The following is a 23438-nucleotide window of genomic DNA, read 5'->3' on the forward strand; positions in this document are numbered from 1 at the left end:
TAATATGAATCACATCAAAACAATAAAACTTTCATTAACATTAAAAACATTAAAACTTTAATGTTTTTCCTTTTAAAATACAGGTTTCTCAAAATAGCTTAGGGCAAACACCAGCTCACAGCACAGCACATTTCCAGGGAGTCTGAATCTCAGGGAAACTGAAACTGCCTCTTCGTAGAATTTAAGGGAAATTCATTTTGACCTGCTTAAAGGTATGCTATTGTTTTTAAAAATCCTCTGCTAAACACTAATTTCTCCCCCTCCCTTCATTACCGAAGCTGTGTGGAATTCACTCTCACGGGTAGGCTGAGGACAACCCATTGTCTCTGCCAAGGTGAATGGCAGGGTGGACACAGCCACCCACCATCGGGGCAGGACTTGCTCTCTGGGAAGCTGGCTTCCCAGCCAGGGCGAGAAAACCTCAGGCAGGCAGACACCAGCCCTGTGTTAAGTGGTAAACTTCACGGCCAATTGAGGGACATGGAACAGTAGCTATAGAGTGAATGGAAAGGACAATGGTTGAGCTGACTTATTTTGGAGAGATTTAGATCCTCCGATGGCATCAGAGGTAAGAAAGGGAGCTGGAGCACATAGTGTGTCATTTTTTGATGTCTTTAAAACAGGGGGGAAGTGTGACTACCCTTGATTGTCTTTCTTCAGATACAACTTCAGTAAAATAGCACAAAGTCATTCCTCAGACCTTTACTTTTACTCCGTAATTTTCAGCATCATTAAATAAAAGGACCATATTTAAAAGGAGAAAGGTTATAGATTACTCACAGAATTTAAAATCAACAACATTTCAAGAATTTCTATAATATGTCCCATTCGAAAGAATGTGGGTCTCCGCTATAATTTTTAAGATGTGACTTCATCCTTATAGAATGGTTTATAAAACTGTGTATGATATTGTGTTATAATTCTAAAGAGTAAAAATTGCAATAAGCTTGTTGGAAATTCATATGCTGCTATCCACTGCTAATGTTTATGGAAATTCTGCATTCTAATTAGACCAAGGTTTTTTGACCTCAAAACTATTGACATTTTGGTCTGGCTGTTCTCTGCTGTGCAAGTTTTCTGCTCATTGTAGGACGGTTAACGGCATCTCCAGCCTCCACACACCATATGCTAGAAGCGTCCTACAGTTGTTACAGTAAAAAATACGCCAGAAATTGCTAAATGTCCCATGGAGGTAAAATCACCCCCATTCAGAAATGAAAATGAGGTTTCCCTAGGCGGGGAGACACACAGCTGTTTGAGGTGCCAAAAAGAGCTTTTTACTGAAACAAAACTGACTTTGAATCCCAGGTTTATCCTTTCATACCTCTGTGAATTTAATGAATTTATGTAATCTCTTAAGACCCTCATTTTCCTTCCTGAAATTTATGAATAATAAAAGCTAAAATAAATTTCATATAAAATGCACTGTAAATAAGCAACAACTTAAAGGCTCCATTGGTTTTATATTTAGCAATATTTATCTTAATTAGCATGCATGCTGACACTAAAATACTTTAGTTGCATTTCAAATAATAGTTTTATTGTATACATTCATTTCCACTCCCATCAGTTACCCAATTAAAATGATTTTTGAAAGGGATTTTTCTATAGCAAAAAGGGAATAGAAAGAGGAAAGTAGCAGACAAAGAATTTCAACTAATATCTGAGGGGCTATAAATGAATCGGGGGAGAGATGACTAATGAAAATTGAATGCATTCCTCATGGAAGGAAGTTTTCAAAACCTGTTAGTTAAGAAGCATCACCCATACACTTATTTCTCACAATTATTTGCATTTGTTGCTTTGTCTTTAAACATGAAACAAAGCTTATTGATATTTAGAAATGTCTGAAAAAGGGGAAAAAGGAAATGAAACACACTTTAAAATTATCATAAAATAAATTCAGTTACGTAAAACAATTTGAAAAATTGGTATATACAGAGATTCTGATCTACTTTGTACATAAAACAAGAAAATAATATAATTAAAAGGAAGAACTAGTTAACAATAAAAAACTTCAAAATTTAAAAATTGATTTCTGAAATTAAAAAGAAAATTGTGTAAGGGTAAGAAGACAAAGTTGAGAAAGTCTCCAAGAAAGAACAAAAAGTCAGAGATTGAAAATAGCGAGGAGCAGAAGAGATACTGAGGAGTGATGCGAATTCCCATCATCTGATTAAAGACAAAGCAGAAAGCAGAGGCCAGTACCCCACGGCTTAATGGATACAGGTGAATTATTTTATAACTGAAATCGCGAGACTTCAATTATTCAGCAAATGGGGCAGTGCTTACTTAGATATATCCCTGTGAAAATTGGAGGAAAATGAGAGCATTCCATAAGGCTCCAAAGAGGAAAGAAGAAGAAAAAAAACAACCCCAGAATAGAAGACACTTGACAGAGGAACAAGAAACACATTTTTGTAAGACTCAGTCGCAAGAATCAAAACTAAAAGACAATGAAGTGGGTCTTTTGAATTTCTGGGAGCAAATGGTCTCAGCATCTACACTAGTTAAGCTTTCCTACATGAATGAGGGCTGACAACAGGTATTTTGCGTATTTAATTACTCAAATAATGGATTCTCCACAAGCCTTTTCTTTAGGAAGTTGCCTGGAGGGTAAATTTGGGAGGAGATTTGAGAGGAACTTTAGAAACCTAAGTAGCTGGGAGCTACAAAAAACTGAATAAAAATAAAAATGTAACAAAGGTAACCTATAACGAACCTAAAAGCATTAATATTACCATTTGCAAGAAAAATGGAGGGAAAGTGGTGATAGTATCGTGAGTGAACAACACTCTAAATAGTCGTGGGAGGAAGGCAATTCTTGACTAAAATTGAAAAATCTAGAAAAGATGATACAAATCCTATTATGAGATACTGAAGTCTATGTCTGAAGAAATATTTAAAATAAAAAGTATTTAGCTTAAGGGAGTAAAACCGTAGATAAGGAAAGGTATGGAGGGAAAATATTGTTTTTCATTACAAGTCATTTTGTAGCATTTTAATATTTTTATGCATGATTATGCTTACAGTGTCATGTTCTCCAAATAAAGACATGGAATTAAATAACCCCCCCCCAAATAGAATTTACCTGTAATCATTTCTAAATCCAAATGTGACTGAATTAGGGGATTTGTAACCCTTCAAATACAGAAGCAATACCATCCTTCAGCACAAGCCAACCTTAGCAGGAGATACGCACATAGTTTTTATTTATTTTTATCTGTCTGTATGTCTGTCTCTCCATCTTTACCATCCTCTCTTCTTCCAATCTCACCTTGCTGTCTTTACTTGCTCTTCACTCTTCCCTCCATTTCGTTAACTTATGATGTAATATGAAAGCCTTAGGAGGCATTCAATGCCTCTTATATACCCACTGCAAAAAGAAAGAAAGAAAGAAAGAATGAGAGAGAGAGAGAGAGAGAGAAAGAAAGAAAGAAAGGCAACTCTTGTGACTTCCCTTGTTGTAGGGAAAGGGTGAATGCAGGATCAGATATAGAAGGTGAGGGTGTCAAAGGAATTAGGCAGCAATAATAATAGTTAACATTCATTAATGTCAAATAAATGCAGGGCACTTCATAACCCAAATCTCATTTGACTCTAAAGATACGATCTTAAGGATTTAAGAGCTCTGTTTTATAGTCAAATACACTAAGACTGTGGATATTAAGATACTACATCTGTCAAACTGCGGAGCTTGGATGTGAACGTGGTCCTATTTGAAACCAAAGATCATAGTCTTTTCTCTCCACCAAATTGTTTAAAAAAAAGAAGTTACATTTCTGGTTTTATCATACGATTTTTATTTGTTGATTCCCCTTAAGGTTTAAGCAGGCATCTCATTAAAAACAAAATACAACAAAACAAAACGTAATGGGTCCTGAGCCATTGCGGTCAATACCATCCTTAGCCGCTGACCTTGGTTTAAATTCTCATGGTGCTCTCCACGTAGATGCTAGTTCTTTGGTCCCACCAGATTCTAGGCCTGATCACCTTGCTTCCCTAATTTCATTTGTTAGGCTGGTGATGTAAAGATTCCTCTGGGGTGAATCCCATCGAAATCCCAGGGAAAGCAAAAAAAAAAAAAATGACATACAGAGTAAATATCAACAGAAATAATAAGATTAGGAAAAGTCAATAAGAGATGCTGAGACAGGGAGGCCATGCTTAGAGATTAGATGCCTCCGAGGAAGCAACGTGAGCAGGCAGAAATAGGGATGTGGCTGAGGAGTGGAGGAAGGTCACGGTGGAGAAAAGAGCAGCGTGATGTGCGCTGTTCTTCCACCTCCTGCTCCGGGAAACGTGACACCAAGCTGCCTCTAAGTTTCTAAGGTTTTTTTTCTTTTCTTTTTTTAATTCTGAGCCATAACAACTTCATTTTTCAAGGAATAAAAAGAAGCACATAATAAAAGTTTATAAGAAGTGATCTGTCATGTCAGACGAGAATCACTGACAAGGTTTTAGTGCATGTCAGTGACAAAACCCAGATCATATCAAACTCCATCTCACTTTAAGTAAAATGTGGGGTCACAGTGACATGCTTCCTCTATAGGTCAAAATTACTTCATGGACAGTTTTGTGAAATTGTTTTCTGAGCACTTCAAATGAGGCCACTGTAACATGATGGAGTGATGGTAGCTCGCATGTGGTTCTAAGCGTCAGGTTTTGTGATGCGCTACAGATTCCTCCGATACTGGAGCACCAAGCTCTGCCATTTATACACACACAGACATGTGCGTGCACACACACAGTATCTACCTGAAATTTTGGATGAATTAAATCATAGAAAAGGAAAGGAGGTTTAGTTTTCTTGCCCTTTTATTCTGTCTTGTAGGCTTGCTCATTTTCATATTTTCTCTGCAAATGCAAACCATTCATAGATATGTGAAATATATCATTCTAGATATGTGAAATATATTGCACATTTAGAAAAGTCCAGCAGAAAATGAAAAGCTCAATGATACATCACAAAGTAAATACAGCACCTGGACATGATGGACACGATGAAAGTCTTAACTACAAAAAAATGCATCACAAAGTCTCAGCACCTCTCACTGCACTCACTTCAGTCACCACCCCTCCCCTCCACAAAGTGATGGCAAATCAGACTTCTGTATTTTCATATAATTAAATTCCAGAAAATACTCAATAGTATTTCTTCATAATTTATCTCCTGAGGACCTCAACCCTAAATATATTTTTACATGTTTAATAAATATTTTGATTTTTGTACAAATGTATCCTATTGTATGTGGCTTTTGCTTTGGTTAATGTTATGTTTTTTGATTATTTCCCCCCAAATTCTCAGATGTATCATTTTCATTTTTATAGAATGTCCCATTTTATGCAGATGCCATTCTAAGCTTGATGGGCATTTCAGCTGTTTTGAGGTTTTTGTTAATATGGTGTGACCGTGTTGCTGTGGTATATTCTTGGACGTGTCTCTTGGTAAACATGAGCAGGCTTTTTCAATGGATATATTCCTAGGGTTATGATTGACAGGTCCTAAGTATGTCTGTCTTAACATTTGTTTGTAATGCCCAACAGTTTTGTTATTGCATTGATTGAATGTCTTTTCATGAGTATTAATCCAAACACAGGATATCACTTGTAGTAAATCTTCTCCCACCTCCGGTTTGGACTGTGTCCAGCTGGGGTCCTGGCTCTGGGATTCTGTCTCTCTGTTTTGCCAGATGTTTTGAATTACTGGAGGTTTGAGATGACTTGGTCACTGTACTTGTCCCAGGAGAAATCTACTGCTTAATTTTATCTTTAAATTTGGGATGAATGCCCCAGCATCCCACAAAAATATATTTTATGTATCTTTATGAGGAAACACTTCATCTCAAAACTCTGACACGGCTCCACCTCGGAGGGTTCCGCTGTGCAAAGCCTGACCACATGTCCTGCATCAGCAGGATGTATGTTTCAGGTAAAGGTGACAGTTTTCACTGTGTTATCGCTGTCGTAGCTAATGCCTGGCTGTGCTTACACCTGTAGCCTGCGTCTTTGAAACACAAATATTTTGTTTTCTGGGTTCTGTGTAATGGAACTATGACAGATGCTTCAGTAGACACCACACTGCAAAGAACTACTTTAAGGAGCATGGCATACTATCCTTACTGCACACAGATTAGAGAAGTGTGAAATGGAAAATGCCAAGCGCAGTGTTAGGTAAATGTTAATGAAATGTGATATTTTAAAAAGAGTTGAAGAATTGTTCAACATTGCTCATTATCAGAGAAATGCAAATCAAAACTACAGCGAGGTATCATCTGACACGGATCAGAATGGCCATCATTAAAAAGTCCACAAACAGTAAATGCTGGAGAGGGTGTGGAGAAAAGGGAACCCTCCCACGCTGCTGGTGGGAATGCAGTGTGGTGCAGCCACTATGGAAAATAGTATGAAGATACCTCAAAAGACTAAAAATAGACTTACCCTGTGAGCCAGCAATGTCACTCCTGGGCATATATACGGGGGAAACTCTAATTCGAAAAAATACATGTACCCCAGTGTTCATAGCAGCACTATTTACAATAGCCCTAAGGCATGGGGGAAACCTAAGTGTCCATCTACAGATGACTGGATAAAGAAGATGTGGTATATACACACAGTGGACTACTACTGAGCCGTAAAAACGAATGAAATAATGCCATTTTCAGTAACACGGATGGACCCAGATAGAGATTATCATGCTAAGTGAAGTAAGTCAGAGAGAAATACGTATCATAGGACATCACTTACATGTGGAATCTAAAAGAAAAAAGATACAGATGAACTTATTTACAAAACAAAAACAGATTCAGACATAGAAAACAAATTTGTGGTTACTAAAGGGGAAGGCGGGTGGGGATAACTAGGAGTTTAGGATTAGCAGATACAAACGACTGTATATAAAACAGGTAAACAAAAAGGCCCTGCTGTACAGCACAGGGAACTACATTCAATATCTTGTAATAACCCATAATGAAAAAGAATGTGAAAAGGAATATATACATAAATGAATTACTTTGCTGTACACCAGAAGCTAACACAGCATTGTAAATCAACTATACTTCAATTTTAAAAATTAAAACAAAATAGATTAAAAAATTTTTTTTAAAGATGTGGTAAAACTCAAAAGAACTGAAGAAAATAAAACAAAATTGGAGAGTGGATGAATATACCAGGTAAGTACCCCCACTGGACTCCAAATCACACAATTCTGAAGACTCCTTTACATAGAAAAATAAATGGTATGAAATCAAACTGAATCATCAGACTGTGACTAAACTGAAGCCAGATCTCTGTATAAAGTTACTTGATTCAGCTACAGTCAGCAGAAGTTACAGGGAAATATTCTAAATCCACACAATAATGAACACACACATGCTAAATATTGTAGCATCCGTCAATTAAATTTAAAAGAGCCAGGGAGAGAAATGACAAATCTCTTTCTTCACGGTCAAGAAAGGACCTTAATTAAAGACACAGATACCAGAACAAGGACCCTGTGTAAACAATACAAATGTCTAGAGCCCAACGCAGCTTTCTCCAATCCTGAAAGTTACGGGGAGTCTTCATTATTCAGAGGATAATCTTCTCATCCGTAAAGGAGGACACTGATCTCTGAGAGAAACTTCCACATTATCTGAGGAAAGAATTGATAATGAATTAGTGCCCAAATCAGCCCTCTGCATTCGTCTTGTCCTTCTGAATGCACACATCTGTGTGCCTTGATGAATGGCTTCTACTGATTTTCTCAGAGCCTGAAGATATTAAACACACATTAAAGATTCCATTGATCTTACATAAATAAGCAGAGGAACGGCAGAGAACTCATCCCTCAAAGTTGACAGAAATAGGTTGGACTGTTTTAATGAATCGTGATTCAAAGTTTCCCTGCATGGTATCAGTTCTCTTTCAGATGCTGAGTGTGATGTCCTGTGATGTTTTCAGACATAATACATTTGATAGAAAAATGTTCAGAAACTCCGTGTGTGGTGTGGGATCTGGGTAAGGGGCAGTGACAGGTATAAGGGATGATAATTAATATTTATGAAAATATCCTTCTGCCATCCGCTTCACTTTTGTTATCTAATGTATTTTCCCAAACAACCCTTAATGAAATCGGTATGATTTCAGACAAAGAGGTGGGTAACTTGGTGGGAATACAAAAATAAAATGCCACAGATAATGCATCTTGAAACCTGGAGAGGTAGGATTTAAATTTAGAATTTTCTAGCCCTTAAGTCAATAATCTTTCTCCTACAGCACACCAGTCCTGCAGAGAAATGACAATTGTATTTTCATCGTAAATGTTTTCTCCATGAGGCAAACAAAGATCACTATGTATTACAATACAATGTTTAGGAATTTTAACTTTTGAGGAGAGTAAAAATGCTATATTTCGTTTTTTATATTCTCAGTGAGGCAAATGGCTTTATTATCTTTGTAATCAGGAAGAATCGCATAGATATTGAAATAAGCAAAAAATAAATGAGAACGTTGGTAAGAATAAGGCCGGGGTTATGATGGCTGGTCCTTGCCTTGTCCTTCCTTTGACTGGACTTTTGCACTTGCTGGAGCTTATTTGGCATCTTTGTGCATCACTGTGAAAGGGCACCGGGGCCAGTCAAGGTGCTCTGTGGCACTGGTGTGGACTTTGGCCGTCATCAGTGGAGTATGCAAATGAAGGAACAGGCAGAGGGATTCAGATTCTTATCTACCAGCTCACTGTTAGGTAATACGGTAAACTGGACTTGGCTGCTTGTTTTTTTTCTGCATCTCTCAATTGAACATAAATATATGTGCCCATCCCCTCTGAACTCTCAAGTTCTCCGTCTCACTTCACGTTGGCACAGTCTTCCACAAATCAGGTCAGGCAACTCAAAATTCTTTCATATTTGCTTAAGCGGGTGGTTTTGTAGCAGACCTGATTATCAGTGCAGCTGAATTGATTTTGCATGTGGAGGTAAGTTTAGGAATGACGTGAGGATCAATGAAACTGAAAAATGCTTTGGAGATCACTGGGGAAGTCAATTGTAGACTTACTGAATTCTGTGTTTCTAGTCTCTTTTAATAAGCCAGTTAATATAGTCTTACAAATGAAAAGATGTAATCAATATATTATTCGCTCTCTAATGTTGCCAAGAAGAGCTTCTGTATACTCCACTGATATATTTAAATACCCTGAATGTGCTCAACATGAGGCAGAAATTTTAAGATGCAAACATAAATGGTGCACACACAAAAAATGAAGTATTGTGCATGGCCATATGTTACAGGAACGCAGTAAGTGCTATGTGTGGACAAATTCAACCAGAATACCAAGAAGAGAGAGATTAATGTGACCTGAATTGGTCCAAGAGAATCTTCGAGGGAAGATGTGACTTTGACAAATCTTAAAAGATACGTTTAGAGAGCAGAGGAGAAAATGAGAGTTACGTGGGTGGGTGAGAATACAGTACATAGTATGTCTTCAGGACGATGAGAATAGGGCAGCTGAAGTAGAGCTATTAGGTTGGGAAATAGAAGGACATATTTGGAAACGTAAATTAGGGACAATTCGTGGCACCGTGAATGTCGGATGCAGACTCAACAACAATGCCCATTTGATAATGTTGCTCTTGTTCATATGACCATGATAAACTCACATCACTTACAGACATCAGTTTTTTATTTTAGAACACGCGGGGCTTGGGGCTGATGATTTCTGTGTTCCTCAATAGACTGAAAAGTCTGTTACCCTGAGATTCCAAGATGTTTGGACTTCAGGCTGCAGGCGGTGGGGGAAGTCACTAATATTTCTAAGTGAGGATATCTTTGACAAAGTTCAATTTGGGGTAATTGTTCTGGTGGTATAGATTAGAGGAAAGGAGATTTTAGCCCAGAAGACCAGACTGTAGAATATTGCATTAGCCCAACACTGAAATAGTGTGGTAGCATTGACAGTAAAAATAAAGGGATAGATTTGAGGAGTAAATTAACAAGTAACATCAAGAAAACAGAAGTCTTCTTGGTGGAATTCATCGCCTCCCAAATTTACCTTGACTCACCCCCACCCCCGCCCCCGAATCTCACCTGACGGGAAGGGGTGTGAAGGTGCAGGTCTCTTGAGACCCTCTCAGAGATACATTCAATGCCTAACTCTCTTCTCCTCCCAGCGCTGGGAGGGGGATGGTGGAGGGTGGATTTTATTCTTACAGACTAATTGTTCCTCAGCTTGTGAGTCTCTGGGAACACAGCAAGAAAAATAAATAAAACATCTCTGGTGTATTCTCTGACAGCTGCTCTCAAACATTTTAGTCTCCATATTCTTTACATTACTAAACGTTGCTAGGAAACCCAAAGAATGTTAGTTTATTAGAATTATGTTTACTGGTATTTATCATGAGAAAGTAAGACTGAGAACTTAAAAAATTATTTAACTTAAAACCCATTACTTGTTAATATAATTAACCTATGTTTTAATTTTTAAAACAACCTGACTTTCCTAAACAAGCAAACAACTAGTAAGAAAAATGTCATTATTTTATATTTTTACAGATCTTGTTAATGTGTGGCTTAACAGAAGACAGCTCGTCCTCAGCATCGGCTTGTGTTCAGCTACCACACTACCTGGTAGGTCGCCTCTAGGCAATCCACCATACATTCATGGGAAAATGAGACTGAAAAGGGTAAGTCCTGTTATTACGAAGAGAGTTTTGCTCTTCGGGGTTCTCTGTGGTTGGGAGCTCCAGATCACACTTTGAGAATCCTTATACCATGACACTTAAAGGGGGAGAAAGGAGATTTTCTAGGTGAACACATAATAACAACGGCAGCCAGTTAGCAAATACTGAAGCACAGAATAGAGGAACTTGTATTTACTGGGAGAATCATCAGCTAGCCAGTGTTTCCAGAATGTCTGTATGTTTTAAGAAGGCGCAACAATCCCCAGCTACCAGCTCTGTTATGTAAACATATTTATACAAGTGAATTTAGTTCGTGTATATTTAATTTGTGTACGTTCAACTCAGGAGCCTCTAGTCATTGGTTTCTTTGCTGTGATTTTGATACTGTATTTTTAATGCCTTGTTGTTTCATTTTTGGTTAATACGTAGCTCTTTACCTAATAGCATATTATGTGTGCTCTGTGGTGTCAGGTCTCTGCTGGAACTTCACGTGTGACAAGTATTCCTGTGATTCTCAGGAGTAGAACACACTGACTGCAAAAGACATTTTTGTTACATCCTGTCCTGACCCACGCAAGAAGAAATAGTGTCATCACACTGTGGTGTTCTACAGGGAAAAAAAACCCCCCAAAACTGAGTCTTGGCTGAAAAAAATGTAGTGATGGAGTATGGTCCTTGTGCTGGCATAAAACGAAAAACTAATGTCAGGAATAAAAGGAAGAGTCACAGGGTGACGACTTCCCTTTGCCTGAGATGCAGGCTAATGAGTCTGCGACTGATGGCTAGGATGGAAAGCCGCCCGTAATGGAGGAGCAGGTGCTGGTAGAGGTCATTTTGGGGAATGTTTGTTAGCAGGACAGTGATGGCTTTCGACATTCTGATGTGAGATGTTTTGTGTAACTGGAGTTGGAATTAGAACAGCAGCAGTTTGGAGTTAATGACAAAAGCACAACCTCTGTTTGAGCACATGAAAACAAAGGAAGAATCTTGTTGCAGTAGGAATGTTAAGAGGGAGGACATATTAAATGTCTGAAAGCTATTGATTCTAGGACGCATTCTAGGACGCTCCTGTAGGCTGTGCTGAGCTCTGCTGCCACCACTTTGCCGTTGGACCCCTCACACTGCTTAGTCCCGCCTGTGTCGCCCCTGATGGTGCTGGTCCGCAGGCTTCTGCCTTGCCAGCCTCCCAGAGCCACATCCAGAGTCTCAGTCTCTTGCTGGGGAAGTTTACACTGTGACAGAAACAAGGAAGAGGAGAGAGAGAATGGCAGTTGACACAAAGGAACCAATTAGAGGCACAGACAGAAGAATTGGTTAATGCGAAAGGTGCACACTTCTCTTGCAATGAAAGTCAAAGGCATGTGCATGTGGGTGTCGATGAATGATAAAATGGGAAATGGAGGTTGTTCATGCCTGGAAGCCTTAATTTTTTTATGCAGGTGACAGCCTTGTTGAGAAGAATGAGATCTTTGAGGTGTAGGGAAAGTAATGCTTTTTCACTATAGTAGGTGCGGAGAATGGAGAAGGAAGGTGGCCAGGACAGGCAGACTGACTGTTTAGAGCAATGCTGAGGGCAAAACTGAAGTTGGAAAGAACACAGGACTGGAAAGAGCAAAGATGTCAAATTTAGGCTGAGTTATTTCTCATGCATTGATAACTCTGAGTTTCAGTCATGTATATCCATGTATATGGATAGTAATGCCAGCCCTTCCCACTTCGTAGAATTGTCGTGATGATTCACACAGTATGTGAGTTAAAGTGAATGTTAATACATTGTAATAGACAAATGCACGTCAACACTTCCGTTCATGGGAAGAAATACTGACTGCAGTTGGCAAAGAAAATCGAACAATGTGCAGAGAATATGATGTGAAAACTCTTAAGCATATTAACGTAAGCCCTGTGCCCTGAAGTGTCACTCACTGCGGGCTCGCATAAAACCTCTACCCAGTGATTGGAATTTGCAGTTGATGACCAGGTTTGTCAGGAAGATTTATAACTGGCTACCCTTTGGAAAAGGGTTACCCCTGGGTAGATCAGTGCACTTGAATGGAACCTCTTACCACTGCACTAAATGCCATGATTACATTTGTTACTTGATTCTATTCTTCCTTCAGTCTTGGGTAGCAAGTCGTCTCTGATGGGTCTGTCTTGTCCTGGCCTGAGGCGCAGCTATGCAAGTCAGTGGAGCTTGAATTTTTTCCTTTGCTTGATTTGGTCATGTTATTAAAATTGAGTCCACTAGCTCGGGGTCCTGTTCAATCTCTGGAAACCTCCGAGGAACAGGGGCACAGCCCGCATATTGGCTCCTGTTGTTACTGAGCCCAGAGGAAGGCTGAGTACAAGGCAGCTTCAGAAAATCAATAAACACAGTAAAAAAGACGAAAGAAATGGCAAGGAGGACTGGTACCTTGGCTTGCACTTTGCAGACTCACTGTTTTCCCAGATGCAGAGAGGAAACAATGTATAGTGCCCCACAAATCTGCCTTGGGCTAAAAAATGTTTAAATGCCAGGTCCAGCCCTCTGTCCACAGGCCCGCAGAGACACTCCCCCACACTCTCTCCTCGGCTGCTTGCATGTTGGCAAAATGCAAAATAGATGAAGTTTGATTTTTAATGCCAACCCTTCAAAGCGACGCCAATCTTGACAGCTCTTATTTCATCCTTTCTCTCCTACCTCCAGGAACCCAGCCCTTATCTCAAATAAACATTTGCCAAACACAACAACAACCAAGGGTAAAGACCTCCCAAATGGTCTTGCAAACAGAAGGAATACAAAGGTGATCAGAAAAATAGCCTTTCCTGCAGGAACCTCACTGCCTAGTAAGGCCTTAGTTGTAACTTCTAACAAGGAAGTAAGGAAGGTTCAGGGATATAAGGGGAATTAGGGAAAAAGTTCTACTTGTTTGTCATAGGGCGAGTAACACCTTATTTTCTAACTGGGAAATAATGGCGGCATTGTAAGCAAAGTAATTTATGTTGAGCCGTTAGTATTGGCCAGGCGTTATTCCGTTAAGTTCATATCTCAACTTGTGTAATTCTCACAACAAACTCATTTGATGATTATTTCACCTACCTCCGTAGACTCCTGTTGCTAGACTGGTGGTCTAAGTTACACAAACTCAACAGACAGGCACGCTGCTGCTGAATGCTTTCCGTAGGACATCAGTCATCCGTCCATGCTACGGATGAGGAAAACTGAGGCTCAAGGGCTGATCTGCTTAACCACAGACTCTTAGCAAGTGGGAGTGAAGGTGCTTACCTGATGGAAATCCTTTAGAGTAGTTTTAGTAAATATTTCATTGCCTCTAATAAAAGAAATAATTACATTTTAAAGACAGTTTTCCTTTTGTGGGAGTCAGTGGAGGGGAAAGAGTGAAAGGGGCCCTTCAGATATTGCCCTTGGAAGAGTTTCAGCCACCCTGGTATTTGATACATTGAGGGATGTAGAAAATGTTTCCAGCATTTCAAAAGATACTGCAAATCAGTCATCATTTCAGTTGATGAAGAGTTACCTAGAAAGCGCAACATATTTTCTCCATTTTCTTTTCTCTTAATGACTCAAGAGTTTTGCAGATCAGATTTTTTTTTTTTAATTTAGTGAATTACTTAATGCTGGACCTGAGATTCCACCTGTGCACTGATTATAGGTGAGAGGTTTGTGAAATGATGGGGAGGGAGGAGGAAGAGATCTAAACAGCTCAAAACATCATCTCTTTATCCCTCCTCCAAAAATGTTCTCCTGATTTGTACTGATTAAATAAAATGTGAATCAATTTTATGTTTACACAGCTTAAAAGACCGGCTTAGAGGACATCTGTGCTTTTTCTTTTTCACGTAATTGCAGGCAGAGAAAGGCAAAGGGTTAGTGATCTTTGGGAGATTTAGCAAAAGAAAAGTAGTTTTAGATTCTAGCTAAAATAAATGAATCAGCAAATGCTTGTGTGTGTGGCTTGAATATCATTACTTACCACTTAACAAAGCTATAATAAAAGATCTCACCTCAGAATTTTTAGGATTTAAGCAGTGTGCACTCAAAGCTGACATTTGTCCAGAAAACCATGAGTAAGAGTGTTTCTTTGGGAGGGAGAGGCAGGGTTGCTACGCGACTCTGTGAAAGGGCCTGCGGACTGGGCTGCCCTCCAATCATCTGCTGACAACCCTCTGAGTTCAGAAATGCTAGGTGAGGGTGGGGAGGGTGTAGCTCAAGCGGTAGAGCGTCTGCCTAGTGTGTACAGGGTCCTGGGTTCAACCCCCAGCACCTCCTCTATAAATAAACAAAGCTGATTACCTCCCCCTGCCAAAATAAAATAGTTAAATAACAATAATAAATAAAATAGTAAAAAAAAAGAAATGCTTGGGGAGTAGCATTTTGTTATAAAGCTAAGGGCGTACACATCCTGATGTAAACTGCTTAACACGTACTGATGCAATTCTCTGCAGTCGTGGGGAGAGTGTGGAAGGGTCTGTGATACTGAGATGATGGCACAGATAGAAGGAAGTGGAAATTGCTGATTTTGTGGGGTGGGGAGAAGCTTAGAGTGCAAAGAAAGGTGATCCACGGAGCCCTGACTTGCCCTTAAAGCGGCGGCGTGTCAGAGCCCCGCTCACAAATGAGTGCATTCAGGTGGCCCTCTCCTCTCCGCATCAGTTTCTGACATCAGTCAAAATTAAGTGCGCCTTCTCTTGCCTTTCTGCTGAACTCCTTAAACCTCAACTCACCTCCTGCTTTATTTGGCTTTTTACTTACTTTTTGCATATGAGTTGCATCTGTTAATGAAAGGCTTGTAGGACAGCCAGAAAGACCATGAGAGGTGGAATCAGTGCCCCTGGGTTCACATCCTGCTCAAATGCTGACGGTTCTGTGTTTTGGGCAAGTCCTGTGCCTCAGTGTCTTTCTCTGTAAAATGGGTGTATTAGTAGTACCTACCACAGGGGGTTGTTGTAAAAGTTAAACGTGCTAATTTATATAAAGTAAACAGAATATTGACTGGCACATAGTGTGTGCTTGTTATTATGATCAATAGATTGAGTTTTTAAAAATTTCTACTCCTCCCCCTCAGATATACTGGGTGTGCTCTTTGGCCATTCAAAGAAAACTGGGAAAACTGTAAAGTAAATGGAGGCAGTGGTTAATAATATATTCTACCTGTAAGATTTGAATTCCAGTCTATTCCTAATAGAGTATCTCACAAAAAAGTACAGAAATTACTTCAAAAGAGTATATTTTCAGCTCATCTTCTAAATAAGAGACAGAATAGTGAGGCTAATTAAAGCAAATTTGTTCTTCAATATTCAAATAGCTTCTCACCAGGGGTTATAGAAGCCAGGGTGTATCTTCAAATTCTCTCTTAAAACATTAAACAGGGGAATGCATTCCAAAAACAGTCAGCAACAGAACCCTCAAACTGGACAAATTACTTACTTGCAATACATATGCAATACATTTATTCAGCTATAATTTATTTAGTGTCTCTTATGTATCAGGTGTTTGAAATGTGTTGGATACACAGAAATGAATTTAATTTTGTCATTCAAATGTGATAGAAGAGGAAACATGGTGAGCTGACATATAATGACAGAAACAAAAGATGAACAACAACAAAAGAAGGTGCGAATGACGGACAGTTCTAAAGTCCTAAACACCAGGCTAGAAGAATTCAGGGAAAGGCAGCTGGGTAATTCCTCAGAAAGGAGGTCTGGTTGGTTTAACTACGTTTGGGGATTGGGTTTTGAATAATTTGCAAGGATTTCATCAGGTGGTCCAGTGAGTGGCATTTCAGAATGCAGAGACTATGTGAAGAAAGATTCAAGGAAATAAAAGTGTTCTGAAAGGAGCCAACAGAGATGCAGGTATTCCTGGAGAGACTGAGGGATTCAGGGAAATGAAGCTGAAAAGATCAGTGCACAGTGTGCTGCAAGCCTTCCCGTTGGCAGGAGGGCCATAGAAAGAATCTGAGAGTGGGCGGAAGGATCTGGAGAGAATTCTGGAAATATAATTCTGATGGCAAGAAGCAGATGGGTTGGAATAACGTAAGTGATGGATTGAGAAAATGCAAGGAGAAGACCACACCGTGAACAAGGTCCAGGGGAAGTGTAACAGCCGACAGAGGGTAGTAATAGAAAAAGAAAAAAGATCAAAGGGAGAATTTAAGAAATACACTGAACATCAAATTGCCAGAATTTAAATATAAATGGAAGTTTTGAGTGAAGAAGAGGGAGAATCAAAGATGAATCTAATCTTTCTTGTTTTCATCACAAGTGAAATATGATTCCATTCCCCGAGATGGGGGACAGTGGAGGGAGAAGACTTTCAAGGGACTGGGGATAATGCTTTCAGTTTTGAGAAGGTGAATTTTGATTTTCCAGGGAAGGATTAAGAGACAATAACCAAGAGTTTGTGGCTTTGTGAGTTTGGGGCTCAGGGCTGCAGAAAGAGATCTTAGGGCTCCTAACAGGGCACTGTTGGAAAGCATAGAAGACAGTGGCCCTGCTGAGAGCTAGAGGAGCAGGGGGAAGAAGACCTGTCCCTATGTTGCACTGCATGAAAGGCACTGAACTAGACTCTTCAGCTCTATTGTTCAATTAAGGTCAAAGTCACAGAAGTAAATGTAGGACAAAGCGGCACTTACTGGGTGAATAGATAAGAGGTAACACAGGAAAACTGGGACCATCAACCCTGGTGTGGGGAAGCACAAAATGAATCGCTCTCAAGACAAGGGAGGGAAGTTTTTTCAAGGGATGTGATGGTGAGCAGTGTCACATGCTGCACAGATACTGGGTAGCATGAAGACCTGGCACGTGGTAATTGGCAGTTAGGGTAGTTATTCTGATGCATGTTTGGTTGACTGCAATTTGTGCAAACATAGGTCATAGCTGTAAAACATCAACTGATGATTTAGTTTTACATCGTTCTTGTTCCTCTAGTCATTATGATCCTGGGAAATAGTCTGTAGAACTAAGGAGCCCAGCCAGCCTTGGAGAGGTGTCATTTAACGACGTCTGCATCCTGATTATCTTCTCCCATGCAGAGCTGGTTCTCAGGATTCCAAATGTTCGTACTATCAGCTGTTGCTACAGAGTCTATTACAAGTACCAGCTGGGAAGCCAGGGGAAATGGGAAAAGGAAGTTGGGTCTCATATTATATTTAGCCAAGTCTTTTTTTTTTTTTTTCATTTGGATCCATAGAAAGCATTAATGGGACTGTATGATCAAAAAGAATGTTCCTCTTTTTCCTGAGACTTTCTACTCCTCATATAGTTTATGCCAAGTTGGAAAAGACCCTTGGTAGCCAAAGTGTCTCTCTGTGCATGGCTGCCAGTTATTCTGTTTTGTTGAGGTGTCATTGATCCATCTGCTGTTGGAAGGGTCTTCTCTGTTGGGATGGGATGTGAGGAGAATGAATAAATATATAGAGTCTCTCTGTCTCCATCAAGAAGGGAAGGTGTCATAGAAGCAAATAAGTAAGTTATATCCTTTTCTTCCCCAGGGAACGAAGCAAAAGATTAAAGAACAGAAAGTAAAGGACAAAAAAGCAGCAAATAAAGGCCCTACAGGCAGTGGTGTGTTGTTGAATTAGCTCACCAACACACACACACACACAAAGTCCTTTTTTGTGTCAGCTGACAATTTCTGAGTCATACTCTCATCGCGGCCAATTTCAAAATATCAAGAGTTTAACAACCAGTGTGCAAAATATCTGGCCTAGTGAGCCATGCAAGCTAGTGTCAGCACACCACTGCCTCTGTGTGTGTGTGTGTGTGTGTGTGTGTGAGAGAGAGAGAGAACTGGGTGTGTTTTTTTGTAGAATGTCTGCCACTTTGAAGAATCACCTTTGCTTTTTTAATCTGCCTTTCCTGAACTTACTTGCGCACTGGGAATAACTTCCCATACCTCCAACAATCTTTGTGTGTGTGTGTGTTTGTTTTGTTTTGTTTTGTTTTTTCCTTTTGGAGATACAGTAGTCGTTCTCTGCTCCCAAGACAGAGGAAAAGGACAAGCCTTGAAGGACAAAATTCATGTTTCTTTCCCTCCCCCAAAGCACATGTAAATAGAGCCCCAGAATGCTCTGACTTGACTTTGTTTCATGACAATAGGGCTAAAGCAGACCCTTATTTATCTGCTGTTTCTAGGCTTCATCAGGGCACCTGTCATTACCCGTCAGATATTTCAGTTCACTTTACATTAAGAGAAATGTGATCCAGGCAACCATAAATAACCTCTCACTTCAAAAGAGAAAAACAACTGAAAAGTTAAGATAAAAATCAAATGTATCTTGTTTTTTTTTTTTGAATGACAGCCTAGGAATAAATAAATAAAGATTATGATTTTAAGTTGTAGCAAAACATTCTGCTGTCAAATGTAACTGCATATAAGAATCATGACTCTATAAACTCAGTTTAGAGTTTATCTTAAACTCTAATCAAAATGAGAAGCTGTTATTTTTCTAAGCTTTGGTTTTTCATCAATTACTATTCGTAAAAAGTGGTGTAAGAAGATACTGAGATAAACTTTTTTCTTTTATTAACATTCGTATCACATACTCTGTCATTAATATATTTTATTACTGTTAAAGGCTCACGGACTTTGTCAACACTGGGAGGGAAAAAATAACTCTCTATAATCATCAGTTACTGCACTATTTGGACTTTCAGCCTTGATTCTCTTGCTTTCAAGTTTCGCTGAGCTACAGAAAAAATGTCTGTGATTAAGGCACTTGGGGTTATCCTTGTTCAAACCTCCACTCAGCTTAATTAAGATATTGCTAGTGTAAATGGATATCCTAAAATATGCTTTTATAATTTTGCCCAGCTTCAGTTTCCACTGATCTATGTATAGTTATTTAATTACTTAAATAGAGATAACATGTTTGGACGGTGAAGTTTCTTAGGAATACAAAACTGTGATATTTCAGTTTTTGGCTATTTTTATAGTAATTACCATGTCTGATGGTATAGTGAGGGGATGGGAAAAGACCAGAAGGGAACACACAGGGGATTTTTCCATGTCTCATTTTAAAACTCTGAGAGAGCCAAGAGGACAGATTTGGAGAGAGATGTGGTAGGTTGTGAATTGCAACCAGTTATTGTACCTTTGCTCAGCTTCAACACAGCCAAGATCGTCTGGTACTACAGCCCTCGATGAGCCATGGTTAAAGAAATCTCTGCTAAACTCTCATCAAAACACATGTAAACACTTTCTCGGCCACTTACTAATCCTGATGCAAAATAATATTAAAAAATATCTCCCAACATGTTATAATAAATGAACTCTTGTCACATTATACCAGGAGCACGTTAATAATAAATTTATTTGAAGACCTATTTGCTTAAAAAAGTAAATACTTTAAAAAGTTAATTCTGATTTGTTAAAAAAAGTTTCTTTTCTACTAACTCACTCTGTGTATGTGTGTGTGTGTGCGCGCACGTGCACGTGTGTGTATACAACTGTGAGTTTTCTATAATCACTTACCTTTTCCAAACAATGCAAATAGCATTAAGCTCTCTCTGTTTGAGAGATGGGATGGTAATCTGATGCACTCTGAAATTCTAACTCTTCAACACTTATAAATATCTTGAGCTTCATGTCAAAAAAGCTAAGGAACTAAGATTCTTGTCTTTCACAAATGTTCTCAGGTTGGGTGAACTATGACAAGTGATGGATTTGTTATTAAGGCATTCATGCCAGTGTCACAACTCCTTTCTTTTCAAATAGTGAGATGTTATTCCAGCCGCTTGGAAATTTACTAAACTCATTACTGAGCAACCGAGAAAAGCTCTGATGCATCTGTTAAATATTTCATAAAGACAAGGCAAATAAAGCAGAAATTACCTAGTGGAGAAACAGGGTACCCTCAAGCAGCCAGAGGTTCACACCAATATCCGCTTTGAATAATTTATTTTCCTGTCATCCCACAGAATATAAATATACATTCAAAGTCTCCAAACATTTTACCCTTAATAAAAGCAGAACAAAAATCAAAGAGCTTTATGAGTAAGTACTTAATTTTGATTTAGCAACTCACTGCGTAAATTTAAAATATTTTGACCTTTTAGTTCTTCCAGCATGCTTCTTCTATAAGGTTAAATACCTTCTACAGCACAAAATATTTGGAATCTTGTTCAGCACACAGCTATTTTTATTCTGGAATTTGTTTCAGGTACAAAGTATTCATTTTTCACCTGCACATTGTGTACATTATACAGTTTCTTCTTCCTTTACTTGGCATATGTGTTTACAAGATAAAGATTCTTAAGGCATCTTTTTTTTTCTCTTGTAGTTTCTTTTGTTGTTGTTGAAATATCTTATTTCTAGCTCTGCCTTTTTGAGCTCCCTTGCTGTTTCTCTCTGCCTCTCTCTCTCTCTCTCTCTCTCTCTCACACACACACACACACACACGCAGTTCTGAGATCCCTGTGGAAACTGCGTTCTTTCCTGTGGAAGTTTTAGGTTTAGTTTCGTTTGACTTGCTTCTCTGCCCAGTTAAATTGTTCATGTCTCCTGAACACTTGTCTAACACATTTTGCAACTGTCCCTGATTCTGGTCGCTTTTTCATCTCTTTCTTACTTGTCTTAGTATGAAAATCCCATTTCTGAAAGCACGTTCTGCACCACTCAGTGACTGAACTATAGCAAATTTTCCAACAAATGCTATTATACGATTACTGTGATTACTGCATTATCTCCCCAACCAACCGGTTTTCATTCCTTTGGCTTTTTTCATTTACATTCCTACTCTAACTATCCCTAATTCCTCATTTGGTGGTTTCCGTCCAGATATTTCAACGGAACTCCCATCTTCCCAGCACACACATCCACACACAGAATCATAAACACGTGTGCAGACACACCCCTGATCCATAATAGTGTATCCTCTTAGTATGCTTAAGGCAGCTTGAGAGTTTCCTGCCCAAAATGTATCACCACTTTCAGTTAATCAGTCTCACGGTTACAGTGCAACATACAAGAACAATATCAAAGTGAGTGTGGAGAGATTTTTAAGCTCTTTTATCCAGCTTCCGCTCTTAATCTGTCATCCAGTATTAACCACTTTTAGTTATTGTCTAAAATAATTTACACTTTGTCTGTATCTGGCATCTGTCTATTATCTATCATCTATATTTATCATCAGCCTCTATCAACCGTACTATACAGTCTGTGTGATTTTATCTACTTATGAAATTTGTTTTAAGGCTTTAAATCACAGGAGGAGGCACCTCAGACTAAGACAGGTAGATTTCCAATTGTGTCCCGGACACGTGACTGAAGTTTTTAATCTTCTAAAGGGCCTTTTGTGTGTGGCACACATTCTCTACTATTTATATTTTGTTTAATGTTCAATCTAGTAATTTTTTTCAGAATTTTACATTAAAACCCGTAAACAAACTCAGTATAGTGTACATCTTACAAATCAAATACTATTCAACATTTAAAAATTCGTTGCAAACGTAAATAGTCAAATCTCTCTAAATAAGGGGCTCTCGTCCCTGACTGCACAGGAAAATTGTAGGGGAAACTTCAAAGGAACATCGAAGCCCTGGCCTCAGCTCCAAAGATTTTGATTCAATTTTCCCACTTGTCAGTAGTTTTACACCTTTCCCAAATGATTGCAATATGTGGTTAAAACTGAGAATGACACGCTAATACATTTAGGGTTTTGTGTGACTTTTTTTTTTTTAAGCCTTTAAACATCTTTAAAACACACAGAAAACACACACACATCATTTTAGTGATTATAAAACTCACCATTGTTCTTATATTTAACATAGCACCAAATTATTCTATTAATTATTGGTACATTTTGTTGATTCCATTTTTTCCTATTTATTTCATACATGCTGAGAGTGATGTAAATATTTCTTGATACAACTACTTGAGTCAGAGTAACATTTATAGTTTTAAGACGAAAAGATACTGTCTCAAGCCAGTCAACATTATACTTTCTAGGTTAACAATCAATTGATTTTTGACTGACACAAGGCAGGTGAGGACCTCAAGGTGGTTCACATCCCTGGAGACCCTGACTGTGCGGGGTCCCCGCCTCAGCGTGGAGCTGGATCAGTGGGACTGCTCCAACCTGAGTCCCCACCTACCTGCTCCTGTATCTTTTCTGTCTCTTCCACATGTGCTTTGTGTGCGTTATATTAATTTGGTTATGCTTTAGTCGCATCTCATTATAATTCGTAGGGACGCCCTGATGTTTATACCCCAGGAGTCAAATAGTTGAGTCCACACAGCCAGCTGGCCCCTGGACATTATGAAGCCATCGCTTTATGACACGCTGTTGGGCCCATTTTCTGTCTGGGTATTTTGCTGTTTCTGATCAACACTGCTATTTGGGTCACAGCTTCTCTGTTTTTCATTGTTTAAGTTTTTTAAAAAATTTATTTGCCTGTTTTTTTTTCACTTACTCATTATCATCTGTATGTCTACGATTACAGAGAAGGGAGAGTGTGCATCTATCCATGATAAAACTACTAAAATAGAAAATCCAGACAGGTCAGTGGTCCACTACGTATGGAGTTGATAGAAATGAATGACAGACTACTATTTCAGTCTTCCTTTTTATCATTACCACTTGAAATAGTTTATAAAAACTGTTCTTTTTTCCATTGGTCTGTCATTACATTTTTAGGTTTTTCAAAGACTTTCCTGGCAGTGGAGATATTCATTGTCTCTTTGGATATGAGGTGAAAATTAGTCAGAAGCAAAGGGACATAATTTAACATAGAAAATGGTTAATAGGAAATGTGTTCGAAAGAATCTCTGGGCAGGAGCAA

General features: G+C 38.9%; 1 long non-coding RNA gene across 2 annotated transcripts in view; it reads left to right on the forward strand.

Annotated features, from left to right (window-relative positions):
* Positions 1-23438, forward strand: part of LOC116284705 (uncharacterized) — a 299362-nt gene that overhangs the window by 134873 nt on the left and 141051 nt on the right. For both annotated transcript variants that reach the window (XR_012062108.1, XR_012062109.1), the window contains exon 3: positions 10531-10661. This is a non-coding gene — a long non-coding RNA (uncharacterized lncRNA). The remainder of the gene's footprint in view (positions 1-10530; positions 10662-23438) is intronic.

This window comes from Vicugna pacos, chromosome 20, assembly GCF_048564905.1.
Source record: "Vicugna pacos chromosome 20, VicPac4, whole genome shotgun sequence".
Taxonomy (NCBI): Eukaryota; Metazoa; Chordata; class Mammalia; order Artiodactyla; family Camelidae; genus Vicugna; species Vicugna pacos.